Here is a 19,199-nt window from a genome sequence, read left to right as displayed (position 1 = left end):
CAGACACAACCGCACATACCAGTTGAAGAAAGACAGCCAGCAAACACATTTGTATAGAGGTAAGCAAGCCTCAATTAGAGATGTGAGTCCCTCCGTTTCTGCGGGAGTCCACAAGTTTAATAAAAAATGAACACATATCTTTCATGTTCTAATGATTACCAATCTTTCTGATTAGCTCTGCATAGCTCCAATGGCTATGTGTGTGTGTGTGTGTGTATGTGCCCGTGTGTGTAGGGGAAGGGGTCGGTAGATGTGTTCACGCAGAGCAAGTTGCATACATCGCCAACAGCCATTCTCTCCTGCTCCTGTGCATCCAGTTCGGAAGCGAACCCACCCAATTGTTCTATATGTCTGCTACCCTGACCGCATTCACACATCATTGGCTATTAGTATGCAGCTTGTGGGCGCTGTCAATGGGATATAAGCACCATTCCCCATGTCTGCAATAGCTAGACCAGATTCTGAGGTATGATGAGCAGGGGTCCAGGCACTTCGCCTGACGAACGCCGGGCTTAGCCCTGCCGGGCCTAGCCCTGAGGGGCCTAACTGGGCATGGCCCTGTGTAAGGTAGGGTGAGCAGGGGACCACTTGCAACTAACCTTCGGCACCAATCAGGCATGGAGAGGTCTGTGCAAATGCCCAGCCCTTTAGCAATCTCGATCTGCAAAACCTTCAACTCCTAATTCTCATGGCTCCCAGAAGCCCTAGCCCATATGCAAATGAGGCGAGTTCCTATCAGCATCCTTGTTCTGCTTGATTTTATCAAAGTGACTGCCTGATTAGTGAAAGGGTATTTATTCTCAGAGGTTTGCTTCAAAGGCGATAATGCAGTAAATAGACAACATTATTCTTTGTAAGTTGATATTGTCTCCTGGATCCTACTCCAGTAACCCTTTTTCTACCTTTACAAATGTCTTCCGTAAGTGGTGCTCAGCAGAAAATGGAGTATAATAACAGTTGACATTTTTTATTTTCTGTTCTATTTTCAAAAACCCTCCGTAGCTGTATTTAAAGCGCAAACACCCCATAAATAACTTGCAATGAGTATTCCATGTCTAAAAGGCAGAGGAGCTGTCATACAACATTAACTGACAATCAAGGAAACCTTGAGGTGAACCAAAAAATGTCCAGAACATTTATTGGTTCAATAATTCAGTTTTGAGGTGAATTAGTAAAAAGTTCCAAAGTTGCTCCAGGTGAGGCTTGAACTCACAACCTCGGCATTGCTCACTGCATGTACTGCTGTATAAGTACCGCACGCTAACCGATTGCGCCACTGGAGCTGCTGTGTTTTGGTTTTCGACATGAAACTACACCCACAAACACACACACAAGTGTACAAAAGCACCCACAAGCTCTGGCATTGTCTTTTTAGCTGACACCAAATTATGGGTGCCTTGTAGTGCCCATATTGTGCCACTGGAGCTTACCTTTTAGCCTGATATACACTTTGCCACTGATGTTCAGCCAATGGTGCAGTCAAATGTCCCTTCTACATTTTTGTCATGCTGCAGGCAGTGCCACTGGAGCCAGCATGATGCTCTTCCTCATATTCAACACGTGTCAATTGAAACACCTCCCAATGTCATCTTGGCAATGCCTATAAACACCCCAGGACTTTGATGAATTTTTCTCAACAGCAAGTGAGGCAGTTTTCCTGCAAACGGCTGGATGTACCTCAACAAGGAACGCATTGTGGTTCTATTTTGAAGATGTTTGTGTTATTACCTGTAAAGACTTGAATGCCTAACATAATCCCTGTAGACGAGGTGGCCGAGTGGTTAAGCCGATGGACTGCTAATCTGCTGTACACGCGTGGTTTCGAATCCCACCTTCGTCGATTTTAACTTTTGAAATCTTTTTTAAACATCTGCATTGCTCTAAGCACCATTGCCATTGGCTTTCAAAGAACATACAGACAAAAGTGAAAATATGCATGTTAGTTGATTAAGAAGGACACAAACAAGGTTGTCGTGTTACTGGCAGGAATGCAATCTGCTGTGCTTGACTACCCTTTGAGCCAGAATCCGGATAGAAATTTAAAAAAGCAAAGGTAATATCCATATTGTCTCTCTGCTGCCATGTACATGTTTTTTTCAACTTTCACGCATCACATCTCCTCATTAGTCACCCTAAAATTGCGCGGAATACGCACAAATTAGCTGCTCCTCAAAAAATCGGCCAGAAAAAAACAGGTCAAATCACAATCATATACATACATTCTCACACACCCTTCAAATATGTCTACCCAGTAAACATCATGTTGTGTGCTCGTTGTGTTGGTGTTATGCGTCATAACCTGACGGGCTCTGTAGCTCAGTGGCAGAGCACTGGTCTTGTAAACCAGGGGTCGTGAGTTCGATCCTCATCAGGGCCTCCAAATGGTAATTTTCTTGAACATTGTTGAATAGGAACTGATATTGCACATTGTACCTGTGCAGCCTTTTACCAATGGATTCGGGCCTATAACAAAGCCACAAGCGCAAGGTGTCTGAATAGTCTGTGGGGAAGGTCGGCTTTCTGGACCTAATTTCTTCAAGAAAAAGACCTTGATAATCTTGTGATGACAGATGCAGATGATCACGGTGAAGCCCTTACTCTATTGAACAGTACAGCGGTTCTGGGTTGCACGCCTTTCTCTATTTTCAGGGACGTTGATGTGGCAAAATTTAATTGGAAAAGGGTTATTGCCATCACTCACTATTTAAATTCAATGACATCACAGGAAGCAGCAGCATCTGAACTTTGATCTTGGCTGGAAACGTTGAATGCTGCCAAACACTGGGAAACTGGAGCTTGCGTTATGCTGGTTTTACTACTAATGGTGTGCCATACGGAAGCTCAAGCACCTTCCTCTGGATTAGTGTTGTGAACCCTCCAGGAGCTCTTGTTATATTTTTCTGAACTTCAACTTGATGTGTTTATCTATCAATGGCCGGGTAAGGAAGAACGAGTCAACGATCTTGTTTCTACTATGACAAACATGATCTATTTTTCACTGACTTTGCACCACCATTGTTTTATCTCTTCTTTAAGCATGGGACTCGAGCACCGTTCCCAAACAGACGAGGTGGCCGAGTGGTTAAGGCGATGGACTGCTAATCCATTGTGCTCTGCACGCGTGGGTTCGAATCCCACCTTCGTCGTATTTTTTCTTTATAGTCTGCATTTAAACATAGACCAAAGTCTTTCAACCTCCCTGTGAAAGACAGGAATGAGTACAGATATGGAAATAGAGATGTAAAAATAAGTTCATTGGTGCAGGCGGAGAATGAAATTAGTCAAAGACTTTCCTCGTAGGTTTCCATTCTTTACTATTATAGGAGCCAAAATCAGCGCAGTTAGTAAATTCCCAAGCTTACATCCCAAATTCTTTTTTCTTTTAGTTGTCTGCCTTTTACATGTTCCTTTTGCCATCATTCTGACCTGCTATCTAAACTCATGAACCTGTTCAGCATCCTACTCAATACATACATACCCGTAAAAGTACATACTCAAACGCATACCGACAATGTATCACCAACATAAGCACACACGCTTTTGCAAATCAGATGTATGATGACGTACTGAACACATGCAGAGATATACAGCCATTTTTACACAACCAGAAATTCATATACCTGGAGATCTACCTAGGTAAAACCCATGGTTTCTTTGCACTTTCTGTTGTTGGCTGTGAGCAAGCAGCAGGTGGCCTTGTAGCTCAGTGGCAGAGCACTGGTCTCGTAAACCAGGGGTCATGAGTTCAAACCTCATCAGGGCCTCGGGAGGATTATTTTCAAAAAGCACGGGGAAGAGAAGCCAGAGTTGCACCATCTACAGAGAACCTTTTATGACGGGATGCATCCTCATAATTGAAGTCTTCCACAGAAGGAGTGAAATAGAGTTCGAGAGGAAGGCCTAATGTTTTCAGGCAAAGACTGACAAAAACCTTGCAATGTCGCATGTAGCTGCTTTGGTGAAAAGACTGTTCAAGTTCACAATGCAACGGAGGGGTGTTCCCCATCTCCATACAATCATCTCTTTGATAATGTAAACGTGCCAGGCGTGTTGAAAGACAAAGACAGACACAACCGCACATACCAGTTGAAGAAAGACAGCCAGCAAACACATTTGTATAGAGGTAAGCAAGCCTCAATTAGAGATGTGAGTCCCTCCGTTTCTGCGGGAGTCCACAAGTTTAATAAAAAATGAACACATATCTTTCATGTTCTAATGATTACCAATCTTTCTGATTAGCTCTGCATAGCTCCAATGGCTATGTGTGTGTGTGTGTGTGTATGTGCCCGTGTGTGTAGGGGAAGGGGTCGGTAGATGTGTTCACGCAGAGCAAGTTGCATACATCGCCAACAGCCATTCTCTCCTGCTCCTGTGCATCCAGTTCGGAAGCGAACCCACCCAATTGTTCTATATGTCTGCTACCCTGACCGCATTCACACATCATTGGCTATTAGTATGCAGCTTGTGGGCGCTGTCAATGGGATATAAGCACCATTCCCCATGTCTGCAATAGCTAGACCAGATTCTGAGGTATGATGAGCAGGGGTCCAGGCACTTCGCCTGACAAACGCCGGGCTTAGCCCTGCCGGGCCTAGCCCTGAGGGGCCTAACTGGGCATGGCCCTGTGTAAGGTAGGGTGAGCAGGGGACCACTTGCAACTAACCTTCGGCACCAATCAGGCATGGAGAGGTCTGTGCAAATGCCCAGCCCTTTAGCAATCTCGATCTGCAAAACCTTCAACTCCTAATTCTCATGGCTCCCAGAAGCCCTAGCCCATATGCAAATGAGGCGAGTTCCTATCAGCATCCTTGTTCTGCTTGATTTTATCAAAGTGACTGCCTGATTAGTGAAAGGGTATTTATTCTCAGAGGTTTGCTTCAAAGGCGATAATGCAGTAAATAGACAACATTATTCTTTGTAAGTTGATATTGTCTCCTGGATCCTACTCCAGTTACCCTTTTTCTACCTTTACAAATGTCTTCCGTAAGTGGTGCTCAGCAGAAAATGGAGTATAATAACAGTTGACATTTTTTATTTTCTGTTCTATTTTCAAAAACCCTCCGTAGCTGTATTTAAAGCGCAAACGCCCCATAAATAACTTGCAATGAGTATTCCATGTCTAAAAGGCAGAGGAGCTGTCATACAACATTAACTGACAATCAAGGAAACCTTGAGGTGAACCAAAAAATGTCCAGAACATTTATTGGTTCAATAATTCAGTTTTGAGGTGAATTAGTAAAAAGTTCCAAAGTTGCTCCAGGTGAGGCTTGAACTCACAACCTCGGCATTGCTCACTGCATGTACTGCTGTATAAGTACCGCGCGCTAACCGATTGCGCCACTGGAGCTGCTGTGTTTTGGTTTTCGACATGAAACTACACCCACAAACACACACACAAGTGTACAAAAGCACCCACAAGCTCTGGCATTGTCTTTTTAGCTGACACCAAATTATGGGTGCCTTGTAGTGCCCATATTGTGCCACTGGAGCTTACCTTTTAGCCTGATATACACTTTGCCACTGATGTTCAGCCAATGGTGCAGTCAAATGTCCCTTCTACATTTTTGTCATGCTGCAGGCAGTGCCACTGGAGCCAGCATGATGCTCTTCCTCATATTCAACACGTGTCAATTGAAACACCTCCCAATGTCATCTTGGCGATGCCTATAAACACCCCAGGACTTTGATGAATTTTTCTCAACAGCAAGTGAGGCAGTTTTCCTGCAAACGGCTGGATGTACCTCAACAAGGAACGCATTGTGGTTCTATTTTGAAGATGTTTGTGTTATTACCTGTAAAGACTTGAATGCCTAACATAATCCCTGTAGACGAGGTGGCCGAGTGGTTAAGGCGATGGACTGCTAATCTGCTGTACACGCGTGGTTTCGAATCCCACCTTTGTCGATTTTAACTTTTGAAATCTTTTTTAAACATCTGCATTGCTCTAAGCACCATTGCCATTGGCTTTCAAAGAACATACAGACAAAAGTGAAAATATGCATGTTAGTTGATTAAGAAGGACACAAACAAGGTTGTCGTGTTACTGGCAGGGATGCAATCTGCTGTGCTTGACTACCCTTTGAGCCAGAATCCGGATAGAAATTTAAAAAAGCAAAGGTAATATCCATATTGTCTCTCTGCTGCCATGTACATGTTTTTTTCAACTTTCACGCATCACATCTCCTCATTAGTCACCCTAAAATTGCGCGGAATACGCACAAATTAGCTGCTCCTCAAAAAATCGGCCAGAAAAAAACAGGTCAAATCACAATCATATACATACATTCTCACACACCCTTCAAATATGTCTACCCAGTAAACATCATGTTGTGTGCTCGTTGTGTTGCTGTTATGCGTCATAACCTGAGGGGCTCTGTAGCTCAGTGGCAGAGCACTGGTCTTGTAAACCAGGGGTCGTGAGTTCGATCCTCATCAGGGCCTCCAAATGGTAATTTTCTTGAACATTGTTGAATAGGAACTGATATTGCACATTGTACCTGTGCAGCCTTTTACCAATGGATTCGGGCCTATAACAAAGCCACAAGCGCAAGGTGTCTGAATAGTCTGTGGGGAAGGTCGGCTTTCTGGACCTAATTTCTTCAAGAAAAAGACCTTGATAATCTTGTGATGACAGATGCAGATGATCACGGTGAAGCCCTTACTCTATTGAACAGTACAGCGGTTCTGGGTTGCACGCCTTTCTCTATTTTCAGGGACGTTGATGTGGCAAAATTTAATTGGAAAAGGGTTATTGCCATCACTCACTATTTAAATTCAATGACATCACAGGAAGCAGCAGCATCTGAACTTTGATCTTTTCTGGAAACGTTGAATGATGCCAAACACTGGGAAACTGGAGCTTGCGTTATGCTGGTTTTACTACTAATGGTGTGCCATACGGAAGCTCAAGCACCTTCCTCTGGATTAGTGTTGTGAACCCTCCAGGAGCTCTTGTTATATTTTTCTGAACTTCAACTTGATGTGTTTATCTATCAATGGCCGGGTAAGGAAGAACGAGTCAACGATCTTGTTTCTACTATGACAAACATGATCTATTTTTCACTGACTTTGCACCACCATTGTTTTATCTCTTCTTTAAGCATGGGACTCGAGCACCGTTCCCAAACAGACGAGGTGGCCGAGTGGTTAAGGCGATGGACTGCTAATCCATTGTGCTCTGCACGCGTGGGTTCGAATCCCACCTTCGTCGTATTTTTTCTTTATAGTCTGCATTTAAACATAGACCAAAGTCTTTCAACCTCCCTGTGAAAGACAGGAATGAGTACAGATATGGAAATAGAGATGTAAAAATAAGTTCATTGGTGCAGGCGGAGAATGAAATTAGTCAAAGACTTTCCTCGTAGGTTTCCATTCTTTACTATTATAGGAGCCAAAATCAGCGCAGTTAGTAAATTCCCAAGCTTACATCCCAAATTCTTTTTTCTTTTAGTTGTCTGCCTTTTACATGTTCCTTTTGCCATCATTCTGACCTGCTATCTAAACTCATGAACCTGTTCAGCATCCTACTCAATACATACATACCCGTAAAAGTACATACTCAAACGCATACCGACAATGTATCACCAACATAAGCACACACGCTTTCGCAAATCAGATGTATGATGACGTACTGAACACATGCAGAGATATACAGCCATTTTTACACAACCAGAAATTCATATACCTGGAGATCTACCTAGGTGAAACCCATGGTTTCTTTGCACTTTCTGTTGTTGGCTGTGAGCAAGCAGCAGGTGGCCTTGTAGCTCAGTGGCAGAGCACTGGTCTCGTAAACCAGGGGTCATGAGTTCAAACCTCATCAGGGCCTCGGGCGGATTATTTTCAAAAAGCACGGGGAAGAGAAGCCAGAGTTGCACCATCTACAGAGAACCTTTTATGACGGGATGCATCCTCATAATTGAAGTCTTCCACAGAAGGAGTGAAATAGAGTTCGAGAGGAAGGCCTAATGTTTTCAGGCAAAGACTGACAAAAACCTTGCAATGTCGCATGTAGCTGCTTTGGTGAAAAGACTGTTCAAGTTCACAATGCAACGGAGGGGTGTTCCCCATCTCCATACAATCATCTCTTTGATAATGTAAACGTGCCAGGCGTGTTGAAAGACAAAGACAGACACAACCGCACATACCAGTTGAAGAAAGACAGCCAGCAAACACATTTGTATAGAGGTAAGCAAGCCTCAATTAGAGATGTGAGTCCCTCCGTTTCTGCGGGAGTCCACAAGTTTAATAAAAAATGAACACATATCTTTCATGTTCTAATGATTACCAATCTTTCTGATTAGCTCTGCATAGCTCCAATGGCTATGTGTGTGTGTGTGTGTGTATGTGCCCGTGTGTGTAGGGGAAGGGGTCGGTAGATGTGTTCACGCAGAGCAAGTTGCATACATCGCCAACAGCCATTCTCTCCTGCTCCTGTGCATCCAGTTCGGAAGCGAACCCACCCAATTGTTCTATATGTCTGCTACCCTGACCGCATTCACACATCATTGGCTATTAGTATGCAGCTTGTGGGCGCTGTCAATGGGATATAAGCACCATTCCCCATGTCTGCAATAGCTAGACCAGATTCTGAGGTATGATGAGCAGGGGTCCAGGCACTTCGCCTGACAAACGCCGGGCTTAGCCCTGCCGGGCCTAGCCCTGAGGGGCCTAACTGGGCATGGCCCTGTGTAAGGTAGGGTGAGCAGGGGACCACTTGCAACTAACCTTCGGCACCAATCAGGCATGGAGAGGTCTGTGCAAATGCCCAGCCCTTTAGCAATCTCGATCTGCAAAACCTTCAACTCCTAATTCTCATGGCTCCCAGAAGCCCTAGCCCATATGCAAATGAGGCGAGTTCCTATCAGCATCTTTGTTCTGCTTGATTTTATCAAAGTGACTGCCTGATTAGTGAAAGGGTATTTATTCTCAGAGGTTTGCTTCAAAGGCGATAATGCAGTAAATAGACAACATTATTCTTTGTAAGTTGATATTGTCTCCTGGATCCTACTCCAGTTACCCTTTTTCTACCTTTACAAATGTCTTCCGTAAGTGGTGCTCAGCAGAAAATGGAGTATAATAACAGTTGACATTTTTTATTTTCTGTTCTATTTTCAAAAACCCTCCGTAGCTGTATTTAAAGCGCAAACGCCCCATAAATAACTTGCAATGAGTATTCCATGTCTAAAAGGCAGAGGAGCTGTCATACAACATTAACTGACAATCAAGGAAACCTTGAGGTGAACCAAAAAATGTCCAGAACATTTATTGGTTCAATAATTCAGTTTTGAGGTGAATTAGTAAAAAGTTCCAAAGTTGCTCCAGGTGAGGCTTGAACTCACAACCTCGGCATTGCTCACTGCATGTACTGCTGTATAAGTACCGCGCGCTAACCGATTGCGCCACTGGAGCTGCTGTGTTTTGGTTTTCGACATGAAACTACACCCACAAACACACACACAAGTGTACAAAAGCACCCACAAGCTCTGGCATTGTCTTTTTAGCTGACACCAAATTATGGGTGCCTTGTAGTGCCCATATTGTGCCACTGGAGCTTACCTTTTAGCCTGATATACACTTTGCCACTGATGTTCAGCCAATGGTGCAGTCAAATGTCCCTTCTACATTTTTGTCATGCTGCAGGCAGTGCCACTGGAGCCAGCATGATGCTCTTCCTCATATTCAACACGTGTCAATTGAAACACCTCCCAATGTCATCTTGGCGATGCCTATAAACACCCCAGGACTTTGATGAATTTTTCTCAACAGCAAGTGAGGCAGTTTTCCTGCAAACGGCTGGATGTACCTCAACAAGGAACGCATTGTGGTTCTATTTTGAAGATGTTTGTGTTATTACCTGTAAAGACTTGAATGCCTAACATAATCCCTGTAGACGAGGTGGCCGAGTGGTTAAGGCGATGGACTGCTAATCTGCTGTACACGCGTGGTTTCGAATCCCACCTTTGTCGATTTTAACTTTTGAAATCTTTTTTAAACATCTGCATTGCTCTAAGCACCATTGCCATTGGCTTTCAAAGAACATACAGACAAAAGTGAAAATATGCATGTTAGTTGATTAAGAAGGACACAAACAAGGTTGTCGTGTTACTGGCAGGGATGCAATCTGCTGTGCTTGACTACCCTTTGAGCCAGAATCCGGATAGAAATTTAAAAAAGCAAAGGTAATATCCATATTGTCTCTCTGCTGCCATGTACATGTTTTTTTCAACTTTCACGCATCACATCTCCTCATTAGTCACCCTAAAATTGCGCGGAATACGCACAAATTAGCTGCTCCTCAAAAAATCGGCCAGAAAAAAACAGGTCAAATCACAATCATATACATACATTCTCACACACCCTTCAAATATGTCTACCCAGTAAACATCATGTTGTGTGCTCGTTGTGTTGCTGTTATGCGTCATAACCTGAGGGGCTCTGTAGCTCAGTGGCAGAGCACTGGTCTTGTAAACCAGGGGTCGTGAGTTCGATCCTCATCAGGGCCTCCAAATGGTAATTTTCTTGAACATTGTTGAATAGGAACTGATATTGCACATTGTACCTGTGCAGCCTTTTACCAATGGATTCGGGCCTATAACAAAGCCACAAGCGCAAGGTGTCTGAATAGTCTGTGGGGAAGGTCGGCTTTCTGGACCTAATTTCTTCAAGAAAAAGACCTTGATAATCTTGTGATGACAGATGCAGATGATCACGGTGAAGCCCTTACTCTATTGAACAGTACAGCGGTTCTGGGTTGCACGCCTTTCTCTATTTTCAGGGACGTTGATGTGGCAAAATTTAATTGGAAAAGGGTTATTGCCATCACTCACTATTTAAATTCAATGACATCACAGGAAGCAGCAGCATCTGAACTTTGATCTTTTCTGGAAACGTTGAATGATGCCAAACACTGGGAAACTGGAGCTTGCGTTATGCTGGTTTTACTACTAATGGTGTGCCATACGGAAGCTCAAGCACCTTCCTCTGGATTAGTGTTGTGAACCCTCCAGGAGCTCTTGTTATATTTTTCTGAACTTCAACTTGATGTGTTTATCTATCAATGGCCGGGTAAGGAAGAACGAGTCAACGATCTTGTTTCTACTATGACAAACATGATCTATTTTTCACTGACTTTGCACCACCATTGTTTTATCTCTTCTTTAAGCATGGGACTCGAGCACCGTTCCCAAACAGACGAGGTGGCCGAGTGGTTAAGGCGATGGACTGCTAATCCATTGTGCTCTGCACGCGTGGGTTCGAATCCCACCTTCGTCGTATTTTTTCTTTATAGTCTGCATTTAAACATAGACCAAAGTCTTTCAACCTCCCTGTGAAAGACAGGAATGAGTACAGATATGGAAATAGAGATGTAAAAATAAGTTCATTGGTGCAGGCGGAGAATGAAATTAGTCAAAGACTTTCCTCGTAGGTTTCCATTCTTTACTATTATAGGAGCCAAAATCAGCGCAGTTAGTAAATTCCCAAGCTTACATCCCAAATTCTTTTTTCTTTTAGTTGTCTGCCTTTTACATGTTCCTTTTGCCATCATTCTGACCTGCTATCTAAACTCATGAACCTGTTCAGCATCCTACTCAATACATACATACCCGTAAAAGTACATACTCAAACGCATACCGACAATGTATCACCAACATAAGCACACACGCTTTCGCAAATCAGATGTATGATGACGTACTGAACACATGCAGAGATATACAGCCATTTTTACACAACCAGAAATTCATATACCTGGAGATCTACCTAGGTGAAACCCATGGTTTCTTTGCACTTTCTGTTGTTGGCTGTGAGCAAGCAGCAGGTGGCCTTGTAGCTCAGTGGCAGAGCACTGGTCTCGTAAACCAGGGGTCATGAGTTCAAACCTCATCAGGGCCTCGGGCGGATTATTTTCAAAAAGCACGGGGAAGAGAAGCCAGAGTTGCACCATCTACAGAGAACCTTTTATGACGGGATGCATCCTCATAATTGAAGTCTTCCACAGAAGGAGTGAAATAGAGTTCGAGAGGAAGGCCTAATGTTTTCAGGCAAAGACTGACAAAAACCTTGCAATGTCGCATGTAGCTGCTTTGGTGAAAAGACTGTTCAAGTTCACAATGCAACGGAGGGGTGTTCCCCATCTCCATACAATCATCTCTTTGATAATGTAAACGTGCCAGGCGTGTTGAAAGACAAAGACAGACACAACCGCACATACCAGTTGAAGAAAGACAGCCAGCAAACACATTTGTATAGAGGTAAGCAAGCCTCAATTAGAGATGTGAGTCCCTCCGTTTCTGCGGGAGTCCACAAGTTTAATAAAAAATGAACACATATCTTTCATGTTCTAATGATTACCAATCTTTCTGATTAGCTCTGCATAGCTCCAATGGCTATGTGTGTGTGTGTGTGTGTATGTGCCCGTGTGTGTAGGGGAAGGGGTCGGTAGATGTGTTCACGCAGAGCAAGTTGCATACATCGCCAACAGCCATTCTCTCCTGCTCCTGTGCATCCAGTTCGGAAGCGAACCCACCCAATTGTTCTATATGTCTGCTACCCTGACCGCATTCACACATCATTGGCTATTAGTATGCAGCTTGTGGGCGCTGTCAATGGGATATAAGCACCATTCCCCATGTCTGCAATAGCTAGACCAGATTCTGAGGTATGATGAGCAGGGGTCCAGGCACTTCGCCTGACAAACGCCGGGCTTAGCCCTGCCGGGCCTAGCCCTGAGGGGCCTAACTGGGCATGGCCCTGTGTAAGGTAGGGTGAGCAGGGGACCACTTGCAACTAACCTTCGGCACCAATCAGGCATGGAGAGGTCTGTGCAAATGCCCAGCCCTTTAGCAATCTCGATCTGCAAAACCTTCAACTCCTAATTCTCATGGCTCCCAGAAGCCCTAGCCCATATGCAAATGAGGCGAGTTCCTATCAGCATCTTTGTTCTGCTTGATTTTATCAAAGTGACTGCCTGATTAGTGAAAGGGTATTTATTCTCAGAGGTTTGCTTCAAAGGCGATAATGCAGTAAATAGACAACATTATTCTTTGTAAGTTGATATTGTCTCCTGGATCCTACTCCAGTTACCCTTTTTCTACCTTTACAAATGTCTTCCGTAAGTGGTGCTCAGCAGAAAATGGAGTATAATAACAGTTGACATTTTTTATTTTCTGTTCTATTTTCAAAAACCCTCCGTAGCTGTATTTAAAGCGCAAACGCCCCATAAATAACTTGCAATGAGTATTCCATGTCTAAAAGGCAGAGGAGCTGTCATACAACATTAACTGACAATCAAGGAAACCTTGAGGTGAACCAAAAAATGTCCAGAACATTTATTGGTTCAATAATTCAGTTTTGAGGTGAATTAGTAAAAAGTTCCAAAGTTGCTCCAGGTGAGGCTTGAACTCACAACCTCGGCATTGCTCACTGCATGTACTGCTGTATAAGTACCGCGCGCTAACCGATTGCGCCACTGGAGCTGCTGTGTTTTGGTTTTCGACATGAAACTACACCCACAAACACACACACAAGTGTACAAAAGCACCCACAAGCTCTGGCATTGTCTTTTTAGCTGACACCAAATTATGGGTGCCTTGTAGTGCCCATATTGTGCCACTGGAGCTTACCTTTTAGCCTGATATACACTTTGCCACTGATGTTCAGCCAATGGTGCAGTCAAATGTCCCTTCTAAATTTTTGTCATGCTGCAGGCAGTGCCACTGGAGCCAGCATGATGCTCTTCCTCATATTCAACACGTGTCAATTGAAACACCTCCCAATGTCATCTTGGCGATGCCTATAAACACCCCAGGACTTTGATGAATTTTTCTCAACAGCAAGTGAGGCAGTTTTCCTGCAAACGGCTGGATGTACCTCAACAAGGAACGCATTGTGGTTCTATTTTGAAGATGTTTGTGTTATTACCTGTAAAGACTTGAATGCCTAACATAATCCCTGTAGACGAGGTGGCCGAGTGGTTAAGGCGATGGACTGCTAATCTGCTGTACACGCGTGGTTTCGAATCCCACCTTTGTCGATTTTAACTTTTGAAATCTTTTTTAAACATCTGCATTGCTCTAAGCACCATTGCCATTGGCTTTCAAAGAACATACAGACAAAAGTGAAAATATGCATGTTAGTTGATTAAGAAGGACACAAACAAGGTTGTCGTGTTACTGGCAGGGATGCAATCTGCTGTGCTTGACTACCCTTTGAGCCAGAATCCGGATAGAAATTTAAAAAAGCAAAGGTAATATCCATATTGTCTCTCTGCTGCCATGTACATGTTTTTTTCAACTTTCACGCATCACATCTCCTCATTAGTCACCCTAAAATTGCGCGGAATACGCACAAATTAGCTGCTCCTCAAAAAATCAGCCAGAAAAAAACAGGTCAAATCACAATCATATACATACATTCTCACACACCCTTCAAATATGTCTACCCAGTAAACATCATGTTGTGTGCTCGTTGTGTTGCTGTTATGCGTCATAACCTGAGGGGCTCTGTAGCTCAGTGGCAGAGCACTGGTCTTGTAAACCAGGGGTCGTGAGTTCGATCCTCATCAGGGCCTCCAAATGGTAATTTTCTTGAACATTGTTGAATAGGAACTGATATTGCACATTGTACCTGTGCAGCCTTTTACCAATGGATTCGGGCCTATAACAAAGCCACAAGCGCAAGGTGTCTGAATAGTCTGTGGGGAAGGTCGGCTTTCTGGACCTAATTTCTTCAAGAAAAAGACCTTGATAATCTTGTGATGACAGATGCAGATGATCACGGTGAAGCCCTTACTCTATTGAACAGTACAGCGGTTCTGGGTTGCACGCCTTTCTCTATTTTCAGGGACGTTGATGTGGCAAAATTTAATTGGAAAAGGGTTATTGCCATCACTCACTATTTAAATTCAATGACATCACAGGAAGCAGCAGCATCTGAACTTTGATCTTGGCTGGAAACGTTGAATGATGCCAAACACTGGGAAACTGGAGCTTGCGTTATGCTGGTTTTACTACTAATGGTGTGCCATACGGAAGCTCAAGCACCTTCCTCTGGATTAGTGTTGTGAACCCTCCAGGAGCTCTTGTTATATTTTTCTGAACTTCAACTTGATGTGTTTATCTATCAATGGCCGGGTAAGGAAGAACGAGTCAACGATCTTGTTTCTACTATGACAAACATGATCTATTTTTCACTGACTTTGCACCACCATTGTTTTATCTCTTCTTTAAGCATGGGACTCGAGCACCGTTCCCAAACAGACGAGGTGGCCGAGTGGTTAAGGCGATGGACTGCTAATCCATTGTGCTCTGCATGCGTGGGTTCGAATCCCACCTTCGTCGCATTTTTTCTTTATAGTCTGCATTTAAACATAGACCAAAGTCTTTCAACCTCCCTGTGAAAGACATGAATGAGTACAGATATGGAAATAGAGATGTAAAAATAAGTTCATTGGTGCAGGCGGAGAATGAAATTAGTCAAAGACTTTCCTCGTAGGTTTCCATTCTTTACTATTATAGGAGCCAAAATCAGCGCAGTTAGTAAATTCCCAAGCTTACATCCCAAATTCTTTTTTCTTTTAGTTGTCTGCCTTTTACATGTTCCTTTTGCCATCATTCTGACCTGCTATCTAAACTCATGAACCTGTTCAGCATCCTACTCAATACATACATACCCGTAAAAGTACATACTCAAACGCATACCGACAATGTATCACCAACATAAGCACACACGCTTTCGCAAATCAGATGTATGATGACGTACTAAACACATGCAGAGATATACAGCCATTTTTACACAACCAGAAATTCATATACCTGGAGATCTACCTAGGTAAAACCCATGGTTTCTTTGCACTTTCTGTTGTTGGCTGTGAGCAAGCAGCAGGTGGCCTTGTAGCTCAGTGGCAGAGCACTGGTCTCGTAAACCAGGGGTCATGAGTTCAAACCTCATCAGGGCCTCGGGTGGATTATTTTCAAAAAGCACGGGGAAGAGAAGCCAGAGTTGCACCATCTACAGAGAACCTTTTATGACGGGATGCATCCTCATAATTGAAGTCTTCCACAGAAGGAGTGAAATAGAGTTCGAGAGGAAGGCCTAATGTTTTCAGGCAAAGACTGACAAAAACCTTGCAATGTCTGCTTTGGTGAAAAGACTGTTCAAGTTCACAATGCAACGGAGGGGTGTTCCCCATCTCCATACAATCATCTCTTTGATAATGTAAACGTGCCAGGCGTGTTGAAAGACAAAGACAGACACAACCGCACATACCAGTTGAAGAAAGACAGCCAGCAAACACATTTGTATAGAGGTAAGCAAGCCTCAATTAGAGATGTGAGTCCCTCCGTTTCTGCGGGAGTCCACAAGTTTAATAAAAAATGAACACATATCTTTCATGTTCTAATGATTACCAATCTTTCTGATTAGCTCTGCATAGCTCCAATGGCTATGTGTGTGTGTGTGTATGTGCCCGTGTGTGTAGGGGAAGGGGTCGGTAGATGTGTTCACGCAGAGCAAGTTGCATACATCGCCAACAGCCATTCTCTCCTGCTCCTGTGCATCGAGTTCGGAAGCGAACCCACCCAATTGTTCTATATGTCTGCTACCCTGACCGCATTCACACATCATTGGCTATTAGTATGCAGCTTGTGGGCGCTGTCAATGGGATATAAGCACCATTCCCCATGTCTGCAATAGCTAGACCAGATTCTGAGGTATGATGAGCAGGGGTCCAGGCACTTAGCCTGACAAACGCCGGGCTTAGCCCTGCCGGCCTAGCCCTGAGGGGCCTAACTGGGCATGGCCCTGTGTAAGGTAGGGTGAGCAGGGGACCACTTGCAACTAACCTTCGGCACCAATCAGGCATGGAGAGGTCTGTGCAAATGCCCAGCCCTTTAGCAATCTCGATCTGCAAAACCTTCAACTCCTTATTCTCATGGCTCCCAGAAGCCCTAGCCCATATGCAAATGAGGCGAGTTCCTATCAGCATCCTTGTTCTGCTTGATTTTATCAAAGTGACTGCCTGATTAGTGAAAGGGTATTTATTCTCAGAGGTTTGCTTCAAAGGCGATAATGCAGTAAATAGACAACATTATTCTTTGTAAGTTGATATTGTCTCCTGGATCCTACTCCAGTAACCCTTTTTCTACCTTTACAAATGTCTTCCGTAAGTGGTGCTCAGCAGAAAATGGAGTATAATAACAGTTGACATTTTTTATTTTCTGTTCTATTTTCAAAAACCCTCCGTAGCTGTATTTAAAGCGCAAACACCCCATAAATAACTTGCAATGAGTATTCCATGTCTAAAAGGCAGAGGAGCTGTCATACAACATTAACTGACAATCAAGGAAACCTTGAGGTGAACCAAAAAATGTCCAGAACATTTATTGGTTCAATAATTCAGTTTTGAGGTGAATTAATAAAAAGTTCCAAAGTTGCTCCAGGTGAGGCTTGAACTCACAACCTCGGCATTGCTCACTGCATGTACTGCTGTATAAGTACCGCGCGCTAACCGATTGCGCCACTGGAGCTGTTGTGTTTTGGTTTTCGACATGAAACTACACCCACAAACACACACACAAGTGTACAAAAGCACCCACAAGCTCTGGCATTGTCTTTTTAGCTGACACCAAATTATGGGTGCCTTGTAGTGCCCATATTGTGCCACTGGAGCTTACCTTTTAGCCTGATATACACTTTGCCACTGATGTTCAGCCAGTGGTGCAGTCAAATGTCCCTTCTAAATTTTTGTCATGCTGCAGGCAGTGCCACTGGAGCCAGCATGATGCTCTTCCTCATATTCAACACGTGTCAATTGAAACACCTCCCAATGTCATCTTGGCGATGCCTATAAACACCCCAGGACTTTGATGAATTTTTCTCAACAGCAAGTGAGGCAGTTTTCCTGCAAACGGCTGGATGTACCTCAACAAGGAATGCATTGTGGTTCTATTTTGAAGATGTTTGTGTTATTACCTGTAAAGACTTGAATGCCTAACATAATCCCTGTAGACGAGGTGGCCGAGTGGTTAAGGCGATGGACTGCTAATCTGCTGTACACGCGTGGTTTCGAATCCCACCTTCGTCGATTTTAACTTTTGAAATCTTTTTTAAACATCTGCATTGCTCTAAGCACCATTGCCATTGGCTTTCAAAGAACATACAGACAAAAGTGAAAATATGCATGTTAGTTGATTAAGAAGGACACAAACAAGGTTGTCGTGTTACTGGCAGGAATGCAATCTGCTGTGCTTGACTACCCTTTGAGCCAGAATCCGGATAGAAATTTAAAAAAGCAAAGGTAATATCCATATTGTCTCTCTGCTGCCATGTACATGTTTTTTTCAACTTTCACGCATCACATCTCCTCATTAGTCACCCTAAAATTGCGCGGAATACGCACAAATTAGCTGCTCGTCAAAAAATCGGCCAGAAAAAAACAGGTCAAATCACAATCATATACATACATTCTCACACACCCTTCAAATATGTCTACCCAGTAAACATCATGTTGTGTGCTCTTTGTGTTGCTGTTATGCGTGGTAACCTGAGGGGCTCTGTAGCTCAGTGGCAGAGCACTGGTCTTGTAAACCAGGGGTCGTGAGTTCGATCCTCATCAGGGCCCCCAAATGGTCATTTTCTTGAACATTGTTGAATAGGAACTGATATTGCACATTGTACCTGTGCAACCTTTTACCAATGGATTCGGGCCTATAACAAAGCCACAAGCACAAGGTGTCTGAATAGTCTGTGGGGAAGGTCGGCTTTCTGGACCTAATTTCTTCAAGAAAAAGACCTTGATAATCTTGTGATGACAGATGCAGATGATCACGGTGAAGCCCTTACTCTATTGAACAGTACAGCGGTTCTGGGTTGCACGCCTTTCTCTATTTTCAGGGACGTTGATGTGGCAAAATTTAATTGGAAAAGGGTTATTGCCATCACTCACTATTTAAATTCAATGACATCACAGGAAGCAGCAGCATCTGAACTTTGATCTTGGCTGGAAACGTTGAATGATGCCAAACACTGGGAAACTGGAGCTTGCTTTATGCTGGTTTTACTACTAATGGTGTGCCATACGGAAGCTCAAGCACCTTCCTCTGGATTAGTGTTGTGAACCCTCCAGGAGCTCTTGTTATATTTTTCTGAACTTCAACTTGATGTGTTTATCTATCAATGGCCGGGTAAGGAAGAACGAGTCA

The 19,199-nt window shown here is 43.6% G+C and overlaps 19 non-coding genes across 19 annotated transcripts; 14 read left to right on the top strand and 5 right to left on the bottom strand.

The window, feature by feature from the left end:
• Positions 1–1,188: 1,188 nt before the first annotated feature.
• On the bottom strand, positions 1,189–1,283 carry TRNAI-UAU (transfer RNA isoleucine (anticodon UAU)). Its single transcript has 2 exons — positions 1,246–1,283; positions 1,189–1,224 (listed from the first exon to the last, which is right to left on the bottom strand). It is a non-coding gene; the product is annotated as a tRNA-Ile (tRNA).
• Positions 1,284–2,305: 1,022 nt separating this feature from the next.
• On the top strand, positions 2,306–2,377 carry TRNAT-UGU (transfer RNA threonine (anticodon UGU)). Its single transcript has one exon. It is a non-coding gene; the product is annotated as a tRNA-Thr (tRNA).
• Positions 2,378–3,064: 687 nt separating this feature from the next.
• TRNAS-GCU (transfer RNA serine (anticodon GCU)) lies at positions 3,065–3,146 on the top strand. The gene has a single exon. It is a non-coding gene; the product is annotated as a tRNA-Ser (tRNA).
• A 546-nt stretch (positions 3,147–3,692) lies between these two features.
• TRNAT-CGU (transfer RNA threonine (anticodon CGU)) lies at positions 3,693–3,764 on the top strand. The gene has a single exon. It is a non-coding gene; the product is annotated as a tRNA-Thr (tRNA).
• A 1,488-nt stretch (positions 3,765–5,252) lies between these two features.
• On the bottom strand, positions 5,253–5,347 carry TRNAI-UAU (transfer RNA isoleucine (anticodon UAU)). The gene is made up of 2 exons: positions 5,310–5,347; positions 5,253–5,288 (listed from the first exon to the last, which is right to left on the bottom strand). It is a non-coding gene; the product is annotated as a tRNA-Ile (tRNA).
• Positions 5,348–6,369: 1,022 nt separating this feature from the next.
• Positions 6,370–6,441, top strand: TRNAT-UGU (transfer RNA threonine (anticodon UGU)). Its single transcript has one exon. It is a non-coding gene; the product is annotated as a tRNA-Thr (tRNA).
• Positions 6,442–7,128: 687 nt separating this feature from the next.
• On the top strand, positions 7,129–7,210 carry TRNAS-GCU (transfer RNA serine (anticodon GCU)). Its single transcript has one exon. It is a non-coding gene; the product is annotated as a tRNA-Ser (tRNA).
• Positions 7,211–7,756: 546 nt separating this feature from the next.
• On the top strand, positions 7,757–7,828 carry TRNAT-CGU (transfer RNA threonine (anticodon CGU)). The gene has a single exon. It is a non-coding gene; the product is annotated as a tRNA-Thr (tRNA).
• Positions 7,829–9,316: 1,488 nt separating this feature from the next.
• TRNAI-UAU (transfer RNA isoleucine (anticodon UAU)) lies at positions 9,317–9,411 on the bottom strand. The gene is made up of 2 exons: positions 9,374–9,411; positions 9,317–9,352 (listed from the first exon to the last, which is right to left on the bottom strand). It is a non-coding gene; the product is annotated as a tRNA-Ile (tRNA).
• A 1,022-nt stretch (positions 9,412–10,433) lies between these two features.
• On the top strand, positions 10,434–10,505 carry TRNAT-UGU (transfer RNA threonine (anticodon UGU)). The gene has a single exon. It is a non-coding gene; the product is annotated as a tRNA-Thr (tRNA).
• Positions 10,506–11,192: 687 nt separating this feature from the next.
• Positions 11,193–11,274, top strand: TRNAS-GCU (transfer RNA serine (anticodon GCU)). The gene has a single exon. It is a non-coding gene; the product is annotated as a tRNA-Ser (tRNA).
• A 546-nt stretch (positions 11,275–11,820) lies between these two features.
• TRNAT-CGU (transfer RNA threonine (anticodon CGU)) lies at positions 11,821–11,892 on the top strand. Its single transcript has one exon. It is a non-coding gene; the product is annotated as a tRNA-Thr (tRNA).
• A 1,488-nt stretch (positions 11,893–13,380) lies between these two features.
• On the bottom strand, positions 13,381–13,475 carry TRNAI-UAU (transfer RNA isoleucine (anticodon UAU)). Its single transcript has 2 exons — positions 13,438–13,475; positions 13,381–13,416 (listed from the first exon to the last, which is right to left on the bottom strand). It is a non-coding gene; the product is annotated as a tRNA-Ile (tRNA).
• A 1,022-nt stretch (positions 13,476–14,497) lies between these two features.
• On the top strand, positions 14,498–14,569 carry TRNAT-UGU (transfer RNA threonine (anticodon UGU)). Its single transcript has one exon. It is a non-coding gene; the product is annotated as a tRNA-Thr (tRNA).
• Positions 14,570–15,256: 687 nt separating this feature from the next.
• TRNAS-GCU (transfer RNA serine (anticodon GCU)) lies at positions 15,257–15,338 on the top strand. The gene has a single exon. It is a non-coding gene; the product is annotated as a tRNA-Ser (tRNA).
• Positions 15,339–15,884: 546 nt separating this feature from the next.
• TRNAT-CGU (transfer RNA threonine (anticodon CGU)) lies at positions 15,885–15,956 on the top strand. Its single transcript has one exon. It is a non-coding gene; the product is annotated as a tRNA-Thr (tRNA).
• Positions 15,957–17,430: 1,474 nt separating this feature from the next.
• On the bottom strand, positions 17,431–17,525 carry TRNAI-UAU (transfer RNA isoleucine (anticodon UAU)). Its single transcript has 2 exons — positions 17,488–17,525; positions 17,431–17,466 (listed from the first exon to the last, which is right to left on the bottom strand). It is a non-coding gene; the product is annotated as a tRNA-Ile (tRNA).
• A 480-nt stretch (positions 17,526–18,005) lies between these two features.
• On the top strand, positions 18,006–18,082 carry TRNAS-GCU (transfer RNA serine (anticodon GCU)). The gene has a single exon. It is a non-coding gene; the product is annotated as a tRNA-Ser (tRNA).
• Positions 18,083–18,547: 465 nt separating this feature from the next.
• TRNAT-UGU (transfer RNA threonine (anticodon UGU)) lies at positions 18,548–18,619 on the top strand. Its single transcript has one exon. It is a non-coding gene; the product is annotated as a tRNA-Thr (tRNA).
• Positions 18,620–19,199: the final 580 nt, after the last annotated feature.

Source organism: Ambystoma mexicanum, chromosome 13, assembly GCF_040938575.1.
Source record: "Ambystoma mexicanum isolate Mex_15411 chromosome 13, UKY_AmexF1_1, whole genome shotgun sequence".
NCBI lineage: Eukaryota > Metazoa > Chordata > Amphibia > Caudata > Ambystomatidae > Ambystoma > Ambystoma mexicanum.
This window is presented reverse-complemented; position numbering and strand designations above follow the sequence as displayed.